The following is a 26123-nucleotide window of genomic DNA, read 5'->3' as shown; positions in this document are numbered from 1 at the left end:
TAATGGGTTAGTGAATTTTCTTCCAGTCATGCTAACGCTTTCTTTCCATATACACAAAATTCTTTGTATTTCTTATCAGAGCTTTCATTCTGAAAGACTGTCTTTTACTCTCTTCATTTCTCTACTTTTACCCGTTTTCAAATTCATTGAGAATTTATTTCTCTCTAGATGTCCAGCATCTAATTCTTATTCTGAGCACAGAATTTTAAATATTTGTTGAGATAAAGTAAACTAAGTAATTGAAATAAATATCCCAAACAGAGGTAACCTAACCCTTTTGCTCTCTCCCAAGCCTATTTCTCATTCCTTTCTCACCACTGCTGATTATTTAACCCCATTTACTGTTCTGACTTTTGTAATAAGTATTTCCTTACTTTGTAGTTTCATCAATTATTAATAGAACTCTAAACAATATAATTTAGTTTTCCATATTGTGATTTATTTATACTTAGAATCATACTGTGTGTATTATTTTTTAATTTACTTAATTCATTCAACATTGTAATACAGATGCGGTCATTTGGTTTGTGTAGCATTATCTATATTACTTCTATTTCTATATGAAATTCCATTGGAAGAATATACCACAATGTACTTATTCATGCTTTTTTAAATGACCCCTTGGGCTATTCTATTTTGAATTGTTATAAATGATATTGCCAAAAACATTCTTGGATATGTTTACTTGGCTACCAGTACACAAGTCTCTCTAGATTGTAGGAGACATCCACTTTCAACTTCATTAGATGAGCCAAGCTCTTTTCCAATTTATACTCTATCTAGAAATGTAAAAGACTTCTCCATCATCAATAATCCATATCATTTCCATTTTTGCCAATCTGATTTGTGTAGTAGCATCTCTTTGTGAGTTTTAATTTACATTCCTAATTATCAATGATTAATATTGTTTTATATATGTTCTAGTCATTTTATAGGCGATCTGTAAAAGTCACCTGCCTATATTTTTTTTCTTTCAGAGTTTTTGAAATTTTCTTATTGATATGTAGAAAATTTTATTATATTCTGAAGTCTTTTGTCAGTAATATGTATAGTTAATATCTTTCTCTCATCTGTGTCTTGCCTTTTTTTCTTTTTTTAAAATGTCTTTTGAACAAAAAGGATTTTTAATTGGTAAGTGTTTTGTGTGTCTTGCTTAAGAAATCTTCCCTTACTCAAAGTAAGCAATATGTCATTTGTAATACATATTTTAAAAATCTTCATGGTTTTGTGGTTTACATGAATATTCTAATCCAACTGCAATTAATTTTGGTATAGAATGAGGTTGGAGTCCAATCTCCTATTTTCCTATACAGATGTCATATTATCCTAAACAATTTATTTAAAGAGGTCTCAATTTGTTATTGAGCAACAATAGACACTTGTGTTGTGTATCTAATATGAGATGGAAAATACTTGCTTAAGCTGAACATGGATTGGGGCATACAGCTTTTAATTAGTGATATTATTATTGTTAGTGACTTATTAATGAAACCTGAAATAACATATTAATAGTAACAAATTAGAATTTTATATGGAGGGATATTAGAAAGTCTGCTTAACATAAGTGGTGCTGTGGAATACTGAGCTTCTGGATAATCAGGAGAGACATAGTGATGTGTAGTCAGAATATGAATGAATTATAATTCATAACACCCAGTTCTTGATCCATATTCACCCCTATTACTTATATAGTAATCATGAGAAAAATCACTTAAGCTCAGTGAGCCTCAGTTATATTTGTCTGCAAAGTTTCTATGTTTATACTAATTAATTCTATCTCCCTCAAGCAGAATCTGAAGATTGAGATAAAGGTGTGATAGAAAATTCTTAAAGTAAAAAACTTTACTAATATTAATATTAGCACTAAGAGCTATCATTTATCACTTATTGGGGGCCTATTGTTACTAAATGCAGTGTTAAGCATTTTCCACATGATAGTTACTTAAATCATCAACTATATAAATGTATACCTTGTTATCACTGTTTTATGAATGAGGCATACAAAAGTGAATGACCTAACCAAAATTACCAAAGAGAGTAAATATTTGAAACCAGGCCTATATCAAAACACAGTCCATGTAGCTAACAATTTCATGCTAAAGCCAATCATATTTAATTGTAGTAAAATGTGTAGGATGCAACCTATTAAGGATATTTTGAATAGGATATATTTTATATGACTTGGTTTCAGAGCTAAACTTATACAAATTATGCTTATATGCTCATATATCTTACATTAATACATCTACAATCTGTTATGATATTGTTTGCTTGCTATTAATTCATACATTCATTAATTCATTCAATAGGAAATATTTTGAGCAGTATCATAAACAATATTACACTAATTGAATTGGATCCAAAAGAGACATAAAACTATGTCTTTGCTCTGTAAGACTGATCTGTCAAGAAATGAGATGCATGTGTATTCAATTCAACATGAAACTATAATAGAATATCTTTATAATTTGTTCATTTTAGAAAATTTGGTCTCAGCTAAAGCAGATATCTAATTGTAAACACTAAATTAAGTATAGTTATCTCCCTTACATGTAATTTACATGAAACATACTACCCTTAAGAAAATATATGCTACACATATTTTTTTCAGATACACAATTTAATTCCATATTTATAATTATCTAAAAATGGTCAATGATCAAGAAATAATTGACATGGTTGCTGCTTTATGAATTTTCTATTGGTTAAGTGTAAAACTTACTAAAGAACACTTAATTTTACTGCTGACTCAATCTAGGTTTCTCTCCTTTAAAAATGAAGCAAGACATCTGCAAACAGAATAAGAATCTCACAAGGGAACACATTGTTTTTTTATTCTTCCAAGGCATTGGACAAACTGAGTTCTTTCCCTTATGCTTGAGATGGATAGCGTTTATACTCCATTTTGAATATGCAGGAGTGGCCAGAAGCAAAACTCTTTGTTCTGTGCATTTTAAGCAATCCCTGACACCTTAAGAAACTACAGTTAGAATGCAAACAAATGAAACCCAGAAGAGAGAAATTGAACCAAAATGCACATAAAGAAGACTGGAAGGCACTTTTTTCTCCTTTTTCCTGTTAAGTAAATTTAGAAGAAATAATTCAAGCTCAGAGAAGGCTGTTATCAGGAGATGGATGGTGTCAGTTCCTATTTGTGTCATGGGGAATATGTACACTTAACCAAAAAAAAAAAAAAAAAAAAGAAAGAAAGAAAGAAAAGAAAAGGAAAAGAAAAAGACAAAAGCAAGGAAGAAAAATAAAATGTGTGGCTAAGTCTGAGATAAATTGGAGTTATCCTTGTCTCACACAGAATCTAGCAACGTGCTATAACAGGGTGATACAGGCTATTGCTTGTTTAAATAATGAAGGTGTTTCTAATAAAACTGCAGTTTCTGTGGTGTTAATATTTCAATTACCTTATTTGCTAAGTCACACATCTTATTAAGTTCTGTATTAATTATTACTATACAGTCATAGACTAATTTGTTCTTCAGATCAGCCCACTAATATCAAGCATGAGATTTACATCCTGATTGATGGTTAATGTCAGAGAGAATTTCCCTGAGCATAATCAGCCATCATTTCCTTCTGAATAATAATATATTTACCAAACTTTAAAATTAAAAATGTTGAATACTGTATAGCAAAAATCTCTGTATCTAAAACCATGATGAACATTTATGAAAACTACCTAATATAGCTTGAAAAAAAGGAGATACTCCAATTAGTCATGGTCAACAGTTTATCCTAGTTGGTGGAAAGTTGCCATACATTGACTATACAGAACCCTTATGGTATATTTGTGTGTTCTAGAAGGATACCAGTTATATTTCTAATGGGCTAGTTTATTTAGGTATGCAGTTACTGGACAGCTGTCACTGTATTTAAAATTATGATCTGCTCATTTATGGTCACTACATCTAAAAAATATTTTGATTATTGAGTTTCTAGAATGTACCAAGTAGAGTGTGTATAGGTGTGTTTGTGTGTAATCTTCTGATCATTATAACAACTTTTTGAAGTATGTATTATTACCACATTTTTTTTTTAACAAATGAAGTGTTAAAAACATAACTGAATCCTGGTAAAAATTGGATAAATTATTTGATGTTTTTGCATACATCCCTGAAAATCAGTTAACCATAGGCTTTAAATTTTCATTTGAAATAAAAAATGAAAAATTGTATGCTGTTATGATATGTTATACATCATAATACATATATTCCTTTGGGGGATAAAGCATATATTTCATTTGAGATATATGGATTTAAAATAAAAGTTTCCAGCAACAATCAGTGCTGTCCCACTTTGAAAAAAACTGTCTTTGTAAGTAGTCATATAACAAAGACACTAGACTTTTGGAGAGGATTTGTGGGAATGTTTTATATTGGCCAGCTTCTAAAGGTGATCAGGAAGGTTGGTGGGTGGTGCAATCAGAATCTTAAGAGTCACATGGGTAAACAAGTTAGCAAGGAAGACCTTTGTTAAAAATCCAGAAGGAATGTTATATTAATTATCTAACGGATCATAAACAAAACAGTGGGATAGGGAAAGTGGACCTAAAAGTAGACTCTATACTGGGATACATTATCTAGACATTTTTGACTTCCGGTGCTACCACAATGAAATATTGGTGCATTTGCTGTTGTTGGGTTAGCTTTGTTTACTACTTGACTTGGCTTAGTATAATCAAGGAAAAAAATGCATTTAGCCTAATATACACACTCCCCTATATCTACTATACCATCCTGTTGTTCATAATGAGAGAATGTGAAATGCTTTCCTTTTAGCTCTGTAGAAATTTGTATTTACCTGCAATATTGTCTGTGGAAGAAAGAGGCTACTATAATCTGAAATTTTTGTTACGTAGGACAATGGAAAAAATGGCATGAGAAATAGTCGAATCTTCCACTAGTGGAAATATATCAGTAGGTGAGAGGAGAGAAACAAAAGGCATTTAAATTAAAAAATAAATAAATAAACTGTCCACCTAAATAAAGAATTAAACAGCAGCAAGTTCAAATGACCAGAAATTAAGTTTATTTGAAAAAAACAGAGGAATGGCAATTTAGAAAGCCATGTCCTCGCAAGCATAAATGAGTCCATTGAGTGTTTGGAGCAGACTGTATTTATAGGCAAGGAGAGGAAAGAGGAGGAAGTCCAGCCAGAGTCTAAGCAATAAGCTTATTGGCTTGAGGATGGGGAGAAATTATTGCCAGATGTTCATTGATCAGTAGATAAGGCCCATTCTTCTGTAAATCATGTATTTATGAGAAATACATCTCTTAGCTTTCTTTTGTTTTGGGACGTATTTTATCACAGCACAATTTTATTTTATTTTAATTAATTTATTTATTTTTAATATCTTTATTGGAGTATAATTGCTTTACAATGTTGTGTTAGTTTCTGCTGTATAACAAAGTGAATCAGCTATATGTATACATATATCCGTCTATCCCCTCCCTCTTGCACTTCCCTCCCACCTTCCCTATCCCACCTTTCTAGATGGTCACAAAGCACCAAGCTGATCTCCCCATGCTATGCAGCTGTTTCCCACTAGCTATCTATTTTACATTTGGTAGTGAATATATGTCAGTGCTACTCTCTCACTTCGTCCCATCTTACCCTTCCCCCTCCTCATGTCCTCAAGTCCATTCTCTACCTCTGCGTCTTTATTCCTGTCCTGCCCCTAAGTTCATCAGAACCATTTTTGTTTTTTTTTAGATTCCATATATATGTGTTAGCATATGGTATTTGTTTTTCTCTTTCTGACTTACTTCACTCTGTATGACAGACTCTAGGTTCATCCACCTCACTACAAATAACTCAATTTCGTTTCTTTTTATGGCTGAGTAGTTTTTTACGTTCCATTCTTCTGAGGGTGCATGCATGAGATTCTCCATTTCATATTTCCCAGTTCCATTTTAGATTGCAATCCTTTCACAAAACAAAAAAGTAAAGTAATAAGTATTCACTGAAGATTTAAATTTTAACTTTTTGTGAAACACACATTAACCTTAACATTTCATTGCATTTGTGTTGATAACAATGAATTGCCTTGCTCTAAGCCACTTAAGGACAATGAGGGCACCAGTTTTCTAGTTTACCCACTCACATCTGGATTTCAGAGCACATGCAAATTAAGATATTTTAGCTAATACAGTCTTTGATGCTATCTTCACATGCAAAGTACATAATTCAAGCAAGTGTCCATGTGTTGATTTCTTCAATGCATTGTTTGAAATATCCAGAGACTTGGGACAAATGTAATAAGTAATAATTTCCTTTGACATACATAGATAGCCACAGCTATTTAGGATTTATCTGTAGACTGAACTTCAACCTTTAAATGGAAATGCTGTTGGAATTTATCAAAACTTATCCTTTTAGATTAGAGATGTCACTATTTTGCATGACATTTATGTATGTTACCTATATCTGAAAAAATGACTTGGCATTACTAAAAGCAGAAATTCACTTTGAAATTGAATTTACTTATCTTATTCATTCAACATGGATTCATTCATTTATTCTATAATTAACAAATATTTACTAGCATTTACTATATCCCAGGCACTATTCTGAGAGCTGGGGATATGGCAGTAAACAAAAAAAGACAAAAACTTCTGATCTTTTCCAGAACAGTAACAAGGTCTGTTTGCATCCAGTTTAGTGACTCAGGAGGTGACTAGTGAGATGAAATCAAAGAACTAATGAAGAAAGTGAGGATAAGGGGACAGTTCTTGAAGGAACTTGCAGTGAACTTAAGGGAATTTTTTTTTCTTTGAGTGAGATGGGAACCATTGGAGAACCATTTTTTTTAAAGGAGAAACATGATACGTTTTTTACAAAAACCACTCTACTCTGTGGCTACTCTGTGGGGACAAAAATGAAAGTAAAAGGCCATGTAGGAAGCTACATTCATAGGAAAGATGATAGTGGTTTGGACTAACTGACATTTGCTGATGGATTGGAAGTAGAGTATGAAAGAGTACATTTAGTTTCACATCAAAAAGAATAAAATACCTAGGAATAAACATACATAAGGAGGCAAAAGACCTGTACTCTAAAAACCATAAGATACTGATGAAAGAAATTGAAGATGGCACAAGGAGATGGAAAGATATAACCTGTTCTTGGATTGGAAGAATCAATATTGTTAAAGAGACCATTCTACCCAAGAAAATATACAGATTCAATGCAATCCCTATCAAAATACCAATGGCATTTTTCACAGAACTAGAACAAACATTTTTTTTAATTTGTGTGGAAACACAAAAGACTCCAAATACCTAAAACAATCTTGAGAAAGAACAGAGCTGGAAGAATCAGGCTCCCTGACTTCAGACTGCACTACATAGCTACAGTAACCAAAACAGTATGTTTCTGGAACAAAAACAGATACATAGATTAATGGAACAGGATAGAGAGCCCAGAAATAAACCCACACACTTATGGTCAATTAACCTATGAAAAAGGAGGCAAGAATATACAATGGAGAAAAGACAGTCTCTTCAATAAGTGGTACTGGAAAAGCTGGACAGCTACATGGAAGAGAATGAAATTAGAACATTCTCTAACACTGTATACAAGAATAAGCTCAAAATGGATTAAGGACCTAAATGTAAGACCAGCCATGAGGAAAACATAGGCAGGCACTTTTTGACATAAATTGCAGCAATATTTTTTGGATCCATCTCTTTAAAAGAAATAAAAACAAAAATAAACAAATGCGACCTAATTAAACTTAGAAGCTTTTGCACAGTAAGGAAACTATCAACAAAATGAAAAGACAACCTAATGAATGGGAGAAAATATTTACAAATGATATGACCAACAAGGGGTTAATATCCAACATATATAAACAGCACATACAACTCAACATCAAAAAAAAAAAAAAACCCCGATTAAAAAAATGGGCAGAAGAACTGAATAGACATTTTTCCAAAGAGAAAATGCAGATGGCCAACAGGCACATGAAGAGATGCTCAACATCACTAATCATCAGGGAAAGGCAAGTCAAAACCACAATGAGATATCCCCATTACACCTGTCAGATTGGCTATCATCAAAAAGAATACAAATAATAAATGTTGGCAAGGATGTGGAGAAAAGGGAACCCTCCTACACTGTTGGTGGGAATGTAAATTGGTGCAGCCACTATGGAAAACAGTATGAAGATTTCTCAAAAAACTAAAAGTAGAACTACCACATGACCCAGCAATTGCACTCCTGGGTATATATCTAAAAAAAACCAAAAAACCAAAAAAACACTAATTAGAAAAGATACACACATCCCAATATTCATAAAAGCATTACTTACAATTGTCAAGCTATGGAAGCAACCTAAGTGTCCATCAATAACTGAATGGATAAAGAATATGTGGTATATATATATATATATATATATATATATATATATATATATATATATATATTTGCAATGGAATACTACTAAGCCATAAAAATGAATGAAATTTTGCCATTTGCAGCAACATGGATGGACTTAGATGGCATTGTGCTAAGTGAAATAAGTCAGACAGAGACAGACAAACACTGTATGAAATCACTTACATGTGGAATCTAAAAAATACAACAAACTAGTGAATATGACAAAAAAGAAGCAGAGTAGAGAACCAGTAGTACCAGTGGGGAGGAGGACAATAAAGGGGTGACGGAGTAGGAGGTACAAACTACTGGGTATATGATATGCTGCAAGATGTATTGTTCAACGCAGGGAATGTAGCCAATATTCTGTAATAACTTAAGTGGAGTGTGGCCTTTAAAAACTGTATTAAAATATAAAAAATAAAAAACAATTTAAAAAAGAAAGAGTCATTGATGATACCAAGGATTTTTTGTTTAATGTTTTTCAGAATTGTGTTTGTTTTTGCCTGAGCAACTGGATTAATTTGCCACTTTCTGATAAAGGGAAGACATAGGAAGAGCAGATTTAGGCAATGGTGAGGAAGATCAGAAGTTCTCTTTGAATATATTAATTTTGGAATGTCTCTAGACACCAAAGTTAAGATATTGAGTCAGCAGTTAACATAAATTTGACGTTCAGGGGAACATTCCATATCAGGCATACTTTTTGGACCTGTAACCATGTAGATAACCATAAGATAGAATGAGGTCACCAAGGGAGATGAGTTCAAAGGTAGACCCTGGGTCCTCCAACACTTAGAGCTTGGAAGATGAGAAGTAATGAGCAGAGGAACAGAGAAAGAATGACCAGATATGACCCACACCCTTTCATTAGGGTATGTCTATAGTTCATAATATTCACAAACTTTTGTCTCAGATACCCCTGAAAATCTGATGCCTCCTATGTAAAATTCACTTATTTAAAAACTGGCCTGAAATTAAAATCCCTTAAAATGAACCGTGGGGCTTCCCTGGTGGTGCAGTGGTTGCGAATCCACCTGCCAATGCAGGGGACACGGGGTCGAGCCCTGGTCTGGGAAGATCCCACATGCCACGGAGCAACTAGGCCCGTGAGCCACAACTACTGAGCCTGCGCGTCTGGAGCCTGTGCTCCGCAACAAGAGAGGCTGCGACAGTGAGAGGCCCGCGCACCGCGATGAAGAGTGGCCCCCGCTTGCTGCAGCTAGAGAAAGCCCTCGCACAGAAACGAAGACCCAACACAGCCAAAATAAATAAATAAAATTAAAAAAAAAAAAAAAAGGTTCTTCCCTATTACAGTATCATATATGGCATCCTAAAGTCTAAGGGATCCAAGTCCCTCCCTCCTCTTTCCTTTCAAAAAAAAAAAATGAACCGTGGCAAAAAAAAAAAAAAAAAAAAAAACGGAACCGTGGCACTGCTCAGAGTTAGGTGTTTGCTAGGATTTTGACTTTAGATAACTGTTCTGGGTTAGTGCTGAGCTCTGGGCACCAGGCGGTGTCCTCCTTAAGGAAACAGTGGACCAGGAAAATATAGCATTTTTGGAACCCAGCTAATGAGGTTGTTCATAAGGAAAATATTCTGGATCCATATGAGAAATAGAGACAAAATAAAGAAAGTGAGAACAAGTAACAGGCCTGGCCAATATGGCTATGGTTTGAGGGAAGGTTGAAGCTCAGTGGGTAAGTAGGTGGCATCTTAGAGCAGTTTAGAGCATTTTATATCACCATAGAACATACAACAGGGGCTATACAGGTGCCAATAAGAGAGGCTAACTTGCTAGGATTTTTGTCTTCCTTTTTTGCAAGCCAAGGAAGTATAATTAAAGAGTAACTGACCAAGAACAGAAGTTATAAATCCTAAGTATTTTTTTAACCTAGGAAAGACCTTAAAGCACACTCGTTTTAGTTTCATAAATACACATGTGCATAGAATTCAAGTGAGTTGCTTCACGGTTACACAATTAGTTCATGATAGAAGGAAGGTTATGACCCAGAACAATTTTCCTATGTGTATAATTTATATTTTTTTAAAAAAATTTGCTAGTATCTGTATTTTTCTCAGTCTTTCATAAGGTTTCCTTATAAATAAATGGCTAACTAATTGGAAGCTATATTTGCATATTAGTATACCAATATGGCTCAGGTATTTGGCACTGGCAGTGGAGAACAGAAGCTAACTTTCACTCAAAAATTGATTTAATAAGTTTGCTTTGGCTATCAACTTAATTTTGCTTGTGTGATATGCCTTGTGAGAGAAATATTCCTCAACTCCCCATGTATGCCCATTCATTTGTATTTTAGTAATTAGAATTTCTTATAAATCATGAACTTTAAAAATTAATTTTAATGTACATAATCCTTCGATCATTAATTAAAAGAAATATTTTAATTTTCTGCACATGTTAAGTTAATGTTCTGTTTTAAGTGATTTAGAAAGAGAGGGGTAAACATAGAGAAAAGAAAGAAGCCAGAATGCCACCTAATATACAGACATACTACATATGGTTTACCAGCCAAGGGCAATCCCCTACCCATAGCATCACCCGGTGAAGGGAGCCTGACTCTCCCTGCTCTTGAATAAATCTCCAGAAAGAATTATTTAAAAAGGAACTGTATTTCCTTTCACTAGACATGGGAGATGACATGTTAGGGAGAGAGACTTGCTACATTGTGTCTTTATTTTGGAACAGCTTACCTGGGTCTTACTGCCCTTCCAAAAAAGAGAGTAAGGTGTGTGTGTGTGCATGAACATGTGTGTGTGTGTGCACTCTGTGTTCCATATGCTATGGCTTTCTTTATGACAACTGGTTGCATTTCTGATATATCATCACTTCAATGAGAACAATCTCAGTTAGTTTTCACATTAAGATGTATGTGAAAGTGCTGCATTGCAAGGCATAGACTATTTGTGCCAAAATGTTGGATTCATTTCAACTTTTTAAACATTGATTTCTTTGAATTATTTCCCAATTAAAAAAAAAAAAAGGAGATCTTTTTTCTTTTAGAATTGGGTATCAGGTAGAACTCTGTTTGCTTGACTCTGCTATGTTGTAAAAAACACAGATTACATTGGTTATGTTGATACGTAAGTTAAAGTAATGTACATACATACTTAAAATAGCAAACACCATATTTATTTTTGATAGATTTTAAAGCATACCCTGGGTCTTGGCTGTAACTGATCATTCAAAAGTGGGGTAACTGTTTGAATATAAAGCCTCTAGTTTGATTAATCTGAGTACCCAGGCATACCTTAAGCCATTTATAACTATAAATTAAAATTACCAATTCCATGCTAGATAATAACAGTTACTTCTAATTATAGTGAAATATTAGGCTGATCAACCATCCTGATTTTCCTGGGATAGTAGATTTTCCAGATGTGTGACTTTTAATGTTGTAAAAAACATGGATAGTCATAGACAAATGGGACAATTGGCCATCATATGTTACTTTACTTAACATTATTAAACTGAGTCATTGCCAAAAATAAAAGATAAAATGCTGTATTATTAATTTTATTTGTTATCCCTATGGAATATTTATTTGTAAATTTAGACTAATGTATCTGATTCTGTCCTTTAATTCTCTGCATGACTTCTAAGCAACATTGGAAACACTGTATAATTGCTATTGACTACATTTTTACTCAGTGTTTGCAGCTTCAAATCACACGTTCAGGTTTCAAGTGGAGCTCAGAATTATTCACTAAGCACATCTCTAGGGACTATAAATAAATATCAATAATTTTCCTCATTTCTTAAAAATAGTAAAGAAACTAACCTGAAACATCAAAGTCTATTTATAATAGGGCCTGGACTTGAATGAAAATCTGAGTCATACATCCGATCTCTTTGAAATACATACGAAATATAATCCTGAACACAATACACACAATATTGTGGGAACCACCTTTAGATGCTGTCATCTGATTATAATGTGGCATCTGGACTGCTTCAGTCTCTACATGGAACCTAACTGAATCTAACTCTGTCTTTCCCATGTCTCATGTTTTCTGAAACTACTGTCAGATTAACATACCTGCATCATTTCAAAATTTTGTAAAATTAGATGAAAATCAGTAAAATCGCTTTCTGATTTCTGAAGTATAAAACCCTTAAACTGTGGTTTAAAAAACTCAATGCTGTTGCCTGAACCCAACTTTCTATTTCTCTATTTAGCTTATAACCATTTGGCATGTCTCTCATTCTCCCATAAATTTGAGTCCTAGTTATAACAGCACTTAACTGTTATGCTTCATAACTTTTAGGTCTGTTCATGTCACTCTATAGTCACAGGGTCCTAACATTCCCGTAAGTGCATGTCAGAATCCTAATTGACCATCAAGGAAAAGTGCCACCTTCTTCATCAAGCATTCCTTATTATTTTTACCTTAATGTCCACTCTCCTGCCTGTGAACTCCCATATCGGAGAGATGTTTGAACATCTCTCTATTCTGGCAAGTCTCTCTTTAAAGCTCCATCAATAAAGCATTAACTGCTTGTCCTCCAGGATTTCTTTATGGAATTTTTGCTTCTTAGACATCTATAAATTTTATCTCCTTCCCTCTTCTTTACTTATATGATATCATCCAAAAAAATTTAATAATGAAGAATATTTAAGGATTCATTGTTTAAAAGATACCTTATTGAGTGAGTAGTGTGCTGAAGAAGAAGTACAAACCAGATATCAGAATATTTAGGCTCTATACCCATGCTAGACAATCATAGCACTATGATATTTGGAAACTCATTCAATGAGCCACAAATTTCTTATTTGTAAAATGAGTTATATTAATACATTTCTTGATTTTCTGTGAGAAAAAAATTCTATACATATTAACACCTTGTATATTGTAAGGTGCCCTACAAATTAAAGCATGCTAGAGACATGACTTTGATTTTATAATTTTCATTAATTTTGTTCAGTAGAGATACAGCAGACAAGAATACTGGGCTGAACAGGAGAGGAAGAAAGACTCTAGAGATGAAGAAATATAGTTTGTTGTGTTTCTCAAATCATACCCCAAAGCCAGCTTTTACTCTTTGAAAGTAGAGACGGTTGATTAATCAGTAAATTATTTCCCACTAGAAAAAAAATCAGAAGAGTAGGAGGTAGAACCTCTGTTCCTGAGTACTTAAAATTGAAATTCTTCTCTGCTAAGGCAGCTATCTTCAAAGAAGAGTCAGTACTACCACCCAACTCTCAACTAGACAAAATATTTCTCCCCTCAGGCAATGACCAACCTTCCAGCCATGTATAACCTATTCTCTGGGCTGGAGCCCTCAAAGAATCATTGCTGATTATCCATTCTTCTCCCATCAATCCTTACCAAACTCACAGCCAGTTATTTATATTGTCTTTAAAAATGGCAATGAAGTATTAATAAAGTAAATACTGATATAGAACTGAGAACTTATATGGTTACCCTCAGGGAATATAAATTGACAAACTAAATACCTGGGATATTTCAAATGTCTCTCTTGTTAGTACCAATTGTTGTTGGAATTCATATCCCTAGTTTGAACTTTTGCTCTACTTTGAGAGCAAAGATCTTTACTAAGAAATATGAAATTCATCATATAGTTTGGTAATAATTTGCTATTTAGCTGAAGTTAAGCCATATTGCTTTATTAAGATTCTAACTTATGAAAGAATTGACAGAACTTGACTCATTAGTATGAAGTTGAAATATCCATGTGAAAAGTCTAAGCAAAGTTTTTTTCATTTTATAATGCCCATTAATGGCCTATAATCAAAGCACAAACAGCTGAATAGGAAGTTATTAGCTTGCTTGTTGGAGGTCTAAACAAAAGATAATGCAATTGCTAGGTTTTCTTCCCTACTGTAGATATTAGCCAGGCACATTTCTTTTCATCAAAGCCAATCTCTGTAGACAGTCAGTCTGACCAAAGAGCATTAAAAAGATTTATCTTCAATAATAAGGTCTTTTAAAACATTTGCCTGCATTATATTAAATATTCTTTAAGCTCTCTTATTCAATTTGCCAGAGAAAAGTTCTGTAGTACTAAATCACAAGCATACATTTCTCAAGAAACTAGAAACTTACTGAGCAATGTAAAACAGTAGATGAAGAAGTATAAGACATATTTGTGGGTTAGGGTTCCTCTAGGCCTTTGCTTAACAAAACAAACTGCTGAGTCAGGTGCATTGCTGTTCTTGAGGAATGTTTATCACAAGCATTCTATGATATCAGAGGATTTTTTCTTTCTCCTATTACTAGTCGGTAAAATTCCATTATCCAATGCTATCAATTTTGATTTAGCAACAACTTTCCTATTTCCATTGTCATCTGAGCTTTCTAATATAGAAGCTAGTAAAGCTGTAGACTTAGGTCAAATTACAAGGACTGGGAAATGGAACTGCATTTTTATTTATTTTATGCAAAACTAATCTAAATAGCTGTCTAAATGTCAGGGAATAGCAACATAATGAGGTTATAAGCTTCACAGAGCTTATTTGACTTGCACTTTGCTTATAAAAGTGTAAACGGGTGATTATCAACTAAAATATATTTAGATAGATTGCATGTGTTGGGACTTCTAGAAACAACATTATTAGGACTTGAAAATCTTATCTATTATGGTGTGTTTCTAATTCATACAATTATACAATAATACAATTATACATCAATGAGAATCATTTCTAGAGACCAGGAAGGGCACTTGAAATAATCCCAGCCAGCCCCCTCACACTTTTGATGACAAAACTAAAGTCCAGAGAAGATACACAACTTCTGAATAACTACATTTAGCAGGTCCATAAATAGAATCCACCTCCCACTTGTCCATTTAGACATCTGTCACCCTACAATGTGTTTTTTGTGTGAAGAAGTGCAGTATGATTGTATGTTTGTGTTCCTTCAAAATTCATATTTTGAAATCCTACCCCACAACATGATGGTTTTAGGAGTGGGACTTTGTGTGGATTAGAGGAAGTCATAGGAGTGGAGTCCTCATGAATGGGATTAGTGCCCTTATAAATCTCCTTACGGTGGGGTTAGAGCTTGCTTCCTCTCTCTGCCCTCTGCCAGATGAGGATACAATGAGAAACTGACAGTCTGCAACCTGGATGAGAGCTCTTACTAGAACCCCACAAATCTGATACCTTGGTCTTAGAGTTCCAGAACTATAAGAAATAAATATCTGTTGTTTATAACCCACCCAGTCTATGATACGTTGTTATAGCAGCCTGAGGACTAAAGCAGAATGAAAACAAACTGGCAGGAGTAAATATGCAAAAAATCAAAATTTTAATATTATTTAATAAACTCCTTTCTGAGAGCCAAAACCTGTTGGAATATTATGCTGATACATATGAACCTGTTGACTCTTCATATTGAAGAGAAAGGGCTTAATCTGATCAATTTTAACCATATTTGAACCATTTCTACTTTCCCCCCAACCTCCTTCATGTAAATATGCTGTGAATGGTATTTAAAAACCAAAATTTAACATGTAATCAGAACGCCTAAGTTTGAATTATATGTCAGTTACCCATTAGCTGTGAGTTTATCAGTTCAATCAAGTACTGTCAATCAGAGTGTGTGGTGTTTCTGAAATCCCTGTCCTCGAAGACATACTACTCATAGACTTTACACACTAGAAGGATGAGAGAAGAAATAGGTGGGGTAAATAAAAAAGATTAATTATATTTGACAGTAATATATGCTTTGGGAGGGAGGAATACAAAGGGAAGGAGGATAAAAAGAGTGTTAAAAGGGTGCATATTGAAATTTTAAATAGGGTGACCTAAGATGGTCTCAATTGGAAGATGGCATTTTCATAAAAATACAATATACAGAGGTAAAAAAAAAAAAGCTAACCACTGATATATCGAAAACAAGAGTTTCCAGAAAAATACAATAGCAAGTTCAAATCTCCTGAGGAAAGAGTGTCTTTAAATCTGTGAAATGGGAATAAAAATATTACTTTTCAGATCTCTGAGACTTGTTTGAAACAGCATGAGAAAACAATATGTAAGCTCTAGATATCTACATCCATAAGTGGGATTTTTAAATTATTATTGTTATTTTGACTAAAATTATAATTAGAAGGTAAAGAAATCTAAAATGTGAACATCTCTTAGGCTCAGTAACCGGATGCTGTGAACAGTGATTTGAGTCTCTTGGTGGTTTGTCCTTAGCTGATGATTTTATCTCAGGACCTCTTCTCTTTAAGGAATTTGATTTACTCAGTTTAAGAAAGTCACAACTCAAAGCTCACAAATTAAAACAACTAATTAAGAGGCCAAATTGTCTTACAGTCACAGGACATCTCTGTTCCCATACACACAGATGACTCGTTGCTGTGACTCATAAAATGTTTTGAAGCTGTTTTAATGATTTACTTACACTCTTTTAACACCTTTAAATAATAATAACCACCCCCCCAAAAAAAAGGCTGAACCACACTTCTCACTTTGCAAACACATTCATAGCTTCATTTTCACTTTACTTTTCATTAGCATACGTCTGGTAAAGTACATTGCAAAGATTTTGTTGTTGTCTTTTGTTTCTAAATATTCTTCGATTTCTCTACTTGATAAATCTAGGAAAGAAAGAAGGCTAATTGAAAGTTACCAGAATTCTCTTTTGTTTACTTGTTCTCTGTTCTTAGAATCTGTCAATCAAAATAATTGCCATGAGACATATTTACCCATGTGATCATATTACCTTTATAATCTCCATAGAAGGAAAGATTTTTTTGAAAGGCATTCCCTTTACTTTGATAAAAATTGAACTGGAGGCTTTTTCTCTTACTTCTATAAGTACTAGTTACACAACAATATTCGTGTAGTTCATGTAGTTCAATGCCGTCATTACTGATTTACTCATCCTTTGGAACATGTGAGATAAAACATGAGGGCTTGAGGTAATGCAACTCATTCAAATTTTGACCACCATAACTATTTTTTTCTTCCTCTCTCTCTCTTTCTACTCTTTACCTTTCTCCTTCTCACTTTAAGAACACAAATCTCACTCTTAATGTGACCTCAGTTTGAATCCCAAATCCACCATTCATCAAATGGAAACTTGGACTAGTTATTAATCTTCTCTAAGCCCTAGATTCCTCTTCTCTTAAAATAGGAATGATATATACTTTGGGGAATATATATTCAACACTTCTACTCTTGCTCATTTTTAGTTGGGTTATTTGTCCTTTTTATTGAGATGCAAAAGTCCTTTATACATTCTGGATACAAGTCCATTATCCCTTTTCTTCCAGGGTGTGGCTTTTCTGCCCTTTTACTTAACAACAAAGGATAAAGCAAAGGAAAATTTGGAGTTGATAAAAATATTCTATATCATGTGATATTCAACTGTCCATATTTGTTAAAACTCATCAAATTATATATTTAAAATTGTTGAATTGTATGAAATTATACTTTAAGAGAGCTATTTAAAAAAAAAACAGGCATGATAGTTGAAAAATGAAGGACTATATTCTGTATATTTATTAGTAGCATTCAATGATATTTTTAAAGTTATAAGCATATAGGTATAAATTACATGAAACTAAGCACTGATCCAAAATATCCATGTTCTTGAATATATAAATCCTGCACTAGAATATCAAGTAACAGAAGGCATTTTCTACCTTTTCCTTCTCCTGTTTATAAGAATTATTTTTCAAGAATCTGTCCCAGGGAGATCCTTGTCCTCTCCTAAGCAGTGTTGTTCAGGATAAAAAATGCTAAAATGCTACTACTGGTAACATTAGTCTATGTGATGAAGTAGGTTTTTAAGCAATTATGATCAATAATAACCTCAAACATAGAGTATAAAGACTGCCTTTTTGTTATAGCCACCTCACCTAAGTTTTGTCAATGTTTAAATTGCTCAACATTTTCTCAAAATATGTATTTCATTTTATTATAGTGATCACAAATGTATCTTGGATTTGAGTCCCAGATCCAGCAGTTTAAACCCTGTGGATATGTACTCAACACCTCTCTCTATTCCCCAGTTTGCATGCCTTCCTCGTAGAGTTATTATAAGTTTTAAATGTGTTAATATATATCAAGGGCTCTGAGCAAGGACTATAATATTCTAAATACTTAATAAGCATTAATTTACATTTCTCAAGACAAATATCCTGATTACACATCCAAATCATACGTCTGCTTAGTTATCACCAAACCTTTCTCTGCTGTACCACATTTGGCCCAATCTCTCCCTCTAAGGAATATTTTGACACTTTCAGGACATAGGCAGTGCTGTTTAATAACAATTCTGTATAGATTAACTCACGTTACCTTACAACTCTGTGAACAAGGATCAATTCCTTGGATAGATAAGGAAAGGAAGGCTTAGCAGTTTAAGGGAATTATCTGAGATCACTGAAATTATAACTGAATGAATTTAGACTCAAACTCAGGTCACTTAATGTCAAGCCAATATTTCTATTAGTGAACACTTTTCTCTGACCTGAAGGCCAGAAACCAACAGTGTTTTGTTTCACTCACTATATTCATCTGAGTTCACTTAAGAGAAAAAAAAAAAAAAAGGAAAGAATAAAAGTCCACACCAAAACCAAACAAACAAAAAGGAAATAATCAGGGAGGAGATAAAACAAATATGAGAGGGTGTATTTCTTGGCTGGTCACAGTAAACAATTGTACTACCCCACTGTCCCATGGGATATCTTCAGAGAGGTAGTATGTACTACTTTGCAGAACAGGGAGGACATTCTTTTTTTCTGTCTTTTTCCTCTTATCTTCCATTTCTCTTTGGTCACCATGTGCCTTATGTATCACTCATTTCCCTGAACTTCCAGTTTGGTTCACTGGATAATCCCAGGTGGCAAAAGGAAAGGCCAGAGCAACTGAGAATACAGTAAGTCCCCTACATACGAACATTCAAGTTGTGAACTTTCAAAGATGTGAACATGCATTTGGATGAGGAGTCCAAAGAGGTCTTCAGCAACTTAGTGACTGACAGCTAGAAGCTGGAGCTAGATCTTCAAGAGGACGACTTCATTGAACACCTTGCTGTGCAACATGAGGAGCTTACTAGTGAAGACCTGATGGAATTGGAGGCCCAGAGAGAGACAAGAGGAAGAAGAAGTAACTGAAGAACCTAAGAGATTCATGATGCAGGAAATGGCAAGGGAATTTTCTTTATCTGAGGAGGCACTGTTAGTTTTTGAGGCACAGGACCAGAACGTAGAATGGTACACGAAGTGTGCAGCAGTCGTTCAGAATGCAATCCAGTGTTACCATGTAATCTATGATAAGACAAAAAGAGCTACTACCCAGACATCACTGGATCATTTTTTCAAGAGGGTAGATAGAATTTAATCCAGCAAGGAACCAGAACCTGTGCCGTCACCATCAAGCATGAGTGAAATTGCAGCTTGCCTTCTGTCTCCTATTGCTGGAGATCCTTCAGCTCTACCATCTCTTACCTCATCTCCCTCCTCCAGTCAGTAACTCTTCTTGCCTGTTCACTGGATGCCAGCCCCTATGTGCCAGCTGTTGTACTGTACTACTGTACTTTTGAAGGTACTGTACTGTAAGATTTAAAATGTTTTCTTTATTTTTGTGTTTGTTTTTTATGTATTATTTGTGTGAAAGGTATTATAAACGTATTACAGTACAGTACTATATAGCCAATTGTGTTAGTTGGGTACCGAGGCTAACTTCGTCGGACTTATGAACAAATTGGACTTTCAAATGCACACTCAGAACGGAACTCATTCGTATGTAGGGAACTTACTGTACTCTCCGGCCAGTGAGCAGGCAAAGCAGTCTCTCTTTACCAGTGACACTACTCATGGTGTTTCTAAAACTGTAAGAACAATGGCTTTAGCTACTTGGTTCCATGAAGGCAGTAATAGGGCAAGCCAATGCTCGGGCCATTGTGGTCAGACATCAGGGTAAATGTGCCAACCTTGAATGATTCACGAACCAAATATTATACATCTGACAGGAGACTTTTTGGCACCATAGCATGTTTACTACCTTCCTAAACATTTGCCCCCTTCAGCAAGCTATTTTTTTTTTTTTTTGAAGATGGTCAGAGGATGAAATGCTTATATTAGTAAACCAAAATGGAGCACAGGCTCATACCTCTCCAATAACTCTCTTAGTTCTTGTAATATATACTTAAACTTCTTGGCATAGCATACAAGGCCAATCACAATCTAGCCTTGACTTACCATTTCAATCATATCTCCTTGCTATATCAGAAATCCACACTCCTACACATACCGTTTATTCCATCCATACTAAATATATCATCACATAATAAACAACCCAGAATCTAAGTGTGTTTCAACATGAAATAATTATTTCTCGTTCATGGTAGTGTCGGTTATCTATGACTCAGCTGAATGTAGCTGGGTTCAGCTGATTTAAGATGGGTTTGGGTGAACTAGTTTCAAGTCTGCACCATTTGTGTTTTCATTCTGTAACCTTGATACACAGAACAGCTGTTATCTATCATTTTCTTATATACAGCAATGAAACACAAGAAGGGATACAGAAACATATGATGCAACTAAAGCTGCTGCCCCTAACAGGCCCACCACCATGTCCACACTCAGGCCTTGGTCAAAGCAAATTATATGACCAAGCCCTAAATCAATGGGTCAAATAATATACTCTAACCACATTGCAGCATGGCAAAGATGGGAAAAGGAGTGGAGATTTTTGAAAAATAATACAATCAAATCAACCCCCAAAATGCCATCTTCTTTCATGCTTGTGTTTCTTTTATCTTAATGCCTAGAACATCTTTGAATCAATGGATTCTACTGTGAGATAGAGATATCCCTACTATTAGATTGTCAATCTTGGTTAAACATGTGATCTTTAGATGTATACAAACCTCAGTTCAATATATCCCCTGCAGTTTACTAACTTGTGCAAATATTTATTTTTCTGAGCAACATTTATTCATCTATAAAAAGACCATAATAATCGTACCTAATTCAGTGTATTTTGAGGATTATACATATGTATTACTCAGGTTAGGCTAATTGCTATAACAAAACAACAACAAAAACGGAAACAAAACCAATCTTCGTAGCTTTACAATATACAGATTTATTACTCATTCACATAAAGTCCAAGGTAGATGTTTCTGATTAGAAGTTTCTCAATCCAGTCTTCTTTCCTCTGTAATGTAGCCATTTTCATCACATCATAACCAAACTTTCTATGAAAGAAGAGAACGAGAAGATGTAACACCATATATATATATACACATAAACACAGAGACCCAGATAGATTCTGCTCATTCCACTTCTCAAAAGTAGTCACATGACTCCACCTAGATGCAAGGGGGCTGAAGGATATAACACCTGGCTAAGAAGTTGTATGGAATAAAGATTATTTGTTGTTTAACTAACCTCTCTGCCATAGGATGTAAAGCATATTACTGGCACATATTACTTTTTCCATGCACACTCTTCACTAAAGGTATCCAAGTATATCATGGAAGAAAGCTTGCCAAAAAATGAATGAAATAAAAGTTATTAGGAAGATTGTGGAATTAATTTATAGTTAGGTAAAGAGTTAACTTAGAGATTTTTGTTTATTGACGTGTCACTGGTTAGATCAGTGGTATTTGAAAGTATTCCAATTTCATTTTGTAATGCCATTCTATGTTCCTAAAATTGCTCTTAATTTTTAAATAAAATGGGCTAAAATTAGTGCTCTGAGAATTTCATAACACATTTACATTCCCTTTAGATCCATTTCACAAATATTAAGATGTAATTAGAAGCATGATGGTTTGCAGTTATAAAGCCAAGCCTGAAAATCATAGGTTCCTGTTTTGAATGTATCTATAGAGTTGCTACTTCCAATAATTAGAAGTTATTGTTAATAATTATAAACCCTTGTTTGTTTTTCTCAGAAAAAAAAATATCATTAGAGTTGAGTCTCCTGCAAAGTTACAGCAAAATTTTCTCCCATTATGACTTCTTTAGGCACTTCTAACATGCTCCATGTCTCCTTACTCTTACTTGTCCAGATGCCTTGCCAAAAGGTTCATTGGTGGGCAATCATGGGTCTTCACATTACTATTGCTATTTATTAACTGCTTTGGTAACTTCCCTCCATGTAACTTAGACATTGAGAAACAGGTGTCTAGCAACAATTGCTCTAGAGAATGAAAGCTTTGTGTGTTTTAAGCATAGGCCAACCAGCCATGATCCAAGAAGCTTTCCTTAACCAAACCCTCCCTGTAGTCACTGCTAATGTTAGGAGTTGATGTGTTATCATGAAATAAATCCCTAGCTAGGAAATCTGAATTCTATTACCCATTCTGCTACTACTGGTTCTATAGCCTGGCCAGCTCTATATCATGCAGGGCAATACAAAGTACAAAATATTACTGACAGAATACTGTTGCACATACAAATGAAGTACATTCAAAAAATGGCCATTGACTGATTCATTTTGTTGTGCAGTGGAGGCAAGCACAACATTGTAAAGCAACCATACTCCAATAAAAATTAATTTTAAAAAAATGGCCATTACGCTTACAGAGAATAATGAATAGAGAGAGATTTGACAAGCAGGATAAGGATCAGTAACTAGAAACAAGGGACTTTTCTGCAGCTTACATCCAAACAGGTACCAGTTTTATGCTCATCACTGTGTATTTTTTGTTTTCTTATGGCCTACAGCATAACTTGTCAGAAACACACACATATTCATGTTAAACTCTCTGAGTCAATGTGGAGCAAAAAAAAATTCTTTGGCTAGATTGGACTCAGCATTATTAAATAGATTACAACATATAATCATAGTTTTCCTGTAGGAACACCTATGACTAAAGATGTGAAAACAGTGTTTCTCAGAGTAGGTATTTTCTTAGATGACTCAGACATGACTGTTTACAAAGAAATGTGTTTCACCCAGACATAGTGTGTTTAAAGAAATAAACTGTACTCTCCAAACTGAACTCAAAATTCAATGTCTAGAAGCTGAGCAAATTCTCTTATCTTCAACAAGATCCGAGCCCGACTTTACAGTTCATGAAGAGGTTGAGGTGACATGTGTGTTACTCAAAGGATACAGAATGGGCATTTTTTAGTAGGATGGAGGGTGTAGTATATTTTCCCTTTATACCTCTTGTACCACCCCAGTGTTCTGTCACCATTCAAAAGCCTAGTAAAGGGTCCAGAAGAAAAGATGGGATTAACATAAGCAAGAGAGGTTTCCTTGACACCTATTTTAAGAGGAGTCAACTCTAAAATGATATATTTCTCTTGGGTTCAACTCATAGACTTGGACCCTGGTCCAGGTAGAAGTTTGGCCATTTCTCAGTGGCTCTTCTGAAGGCAATGTAGCATGAAGCCTCTAATACTGTTGAAAAGTATCTTAAGCTTTTTTCACCTGAATTATTTTGTTGTTGTTGTTTACCCACTTATTCTCACATAAATGCCTTTGTACATTTTTAAAGTAATGCAACACCTTGTGGGACTGTGTTTGAAACACAAATTGGCTCATTAAAATTAACCCCTTGATATCCATTTCCCAACCAGTATTTCATACTGATTAATTTTTTTTCTGGAGTTGAGGACCCTGCTTCCTGTTCATTAGAAACTGATGTTCCCAGTGGAGATTCCACATACAAACACACAAACTAGGAATTATTTCTGTAAGAGTTAAACCTATTTATCCAGGATTTCTGAAACAGCCCAGGTCAGCTCATTGAGTTAGGTCCTGATTTGAAAAATCGTTTTGTTATACTTGGAGAAGCCAAGGATACACTGCTTTTCAGTTGAAATATTTGTAGTCCAAAATAATTTTTAAGCATGTTGCCATAATACAAAAGTTATTGCAATTAACAATGTAGACATTTTTATTTTTATTCTGAAAAAGATATATTTGCAGTGGCTAGATACCCATTTTTTTCTTCAAAAGTCTTTGAGAAAGGAAGCAAATAAATAGATTCGAAGTAAGAAAAAAAATGTGTGAACTCTTTCCCCTTGTCCTTCTACTCCATTTTTTATACTTCTGACACAACAATTTTTCTAGGGAACAAATCGACTTTGTCACTCTACTGATTAAAACCGAACCAGTAGCTACCCATCACCCAGCAGAAAGGTGTCTAAACACTCTAGCACAGTGTAAAAGGACCCCTGAGATCTGCAACTTACCTTCTCTGCAGTTTCTACTCTCAGAGTTTTTCTAAATGATCAACCAATGCACAATAACCTGTAATTTCCTAATTGTGTTGTGCTGCTCTACACTTCATTGCCTGTAAACATGTTGAATAGTTTGGCTTGACAAACTTCTGTCCTTCTTTCTAGAGCTAGTTCAAACACTACCCCTAAAATTAAGCCTTTTTAAAAGCACCAAAGTCTGTGCTACAATAGTTCTTCAGAAGCAGCACAAAAGAGTCTTCTTTCTACTGATTTGAAATCATTTATTAGAGGCTTCCTCTTCTATTTAGCTGCAATCACCTTGTGATAGATGTCAATATATTTATTGCTATATCCTGCACCTTGTACAATTTAGTTTACCTGAATATATTATATATTACACACACACACACACACACACACACACACACACACACACACACACAAGCTGGAGACCTAGGAGACCCAATTATATAGTTCCAGTCCTTGTCAGAAGGCTTAGGATGCAGGAGGTCTGATGGAATAAACTACAGTCCAAGTCTGAAAGACTGAGAAACAGGAGAACCAATGGTGTAAGTTCCAGCCCAAGTCCAAGTATTGACAAAAGGTGGGAGAATAATGATGACTCAGCTGGAAGACATCAGGCAGAGAGAGCAAATTCTTTCTTACCCAGGATTTTTGTTCTTTTCAGGCCTTCAACAGCTTAGATGAGGCCCACCCACACTGAGGAGGACAATCTTCTTTCCTCAATCTACCAATTTATTATACATGTTAACTGCATCCAGAAATACCCTTACAGACAAACCCAGAATAAATTTTACTCAAAATATCTGGGCAGTGTGCCCTGGTCAAGATGGCACTTAAAATTAACCATCACAAGCGTATGTGTATGTATACATATATGTATGTGTATATGTATATGTGTGTGCACATACACATACACATATTTTATATATGTGTATATATGTTAAAAAAACTTTCACTCTAAAATTTTGCTCACAAATCCTTACATGCGTTTTTTGGAGAAGAAAAAAAACTGGAGAGGCAATTTTCAGATCTTTAGGCATTTAACTATATAGAAACAAAGTCAAGAATTTGTATCTGCAATAAAATATAGCTTCTGACTTTCGTGATGATCATATCTGTGATAATCACCTGTGTCAGTTATGGGAATATAAAGAAAGAAAAGATTCCTGACAGCATTCACCACCCACATCCTTCCCAAGTGCATTCTTACACTGCCATCTCTGGAGCTCAAAAATCTGTTGGTGGAATCATATTAATATGACTTTTATCCTTGTTTTGTTGAAAAAATAACATGACAACACATTGCTGAGGAATATTTGACTCCTGGAAAATGGTTACATCGCATTTGCTGAAGATGTCTCTGTCTTAAACACCTAGGAACAGAGAAATTATTCCAAATAGACTTTTTCTTTTGCTTTTTTTGGCACTTACTATTAAAAGGTTTATTATGGACAAAAAATTTTAAGTAGAAAATTGGGCAGAAAATATGCCATCACACAGAATCAATAATTTTCAAGGTTTTACCTCATCTGGGTTTTTTATAAATGTATTTATTTATTTTCCT

This window comes from Balaenoptera borealis, assembly GCF_965194805.1.
Source record: "Balaenoptera borealis genome assembly, chromosome: 11".
Lineage (NCBI taxonomy): Eukaryota > Metazoa > Chordata > Mammalia > Artiodactyla > Balaenopteridae > Balaenoptera > Balaenoptera borealis.
Note: the sequence above shows the minus strand (reverse complement) of the source record.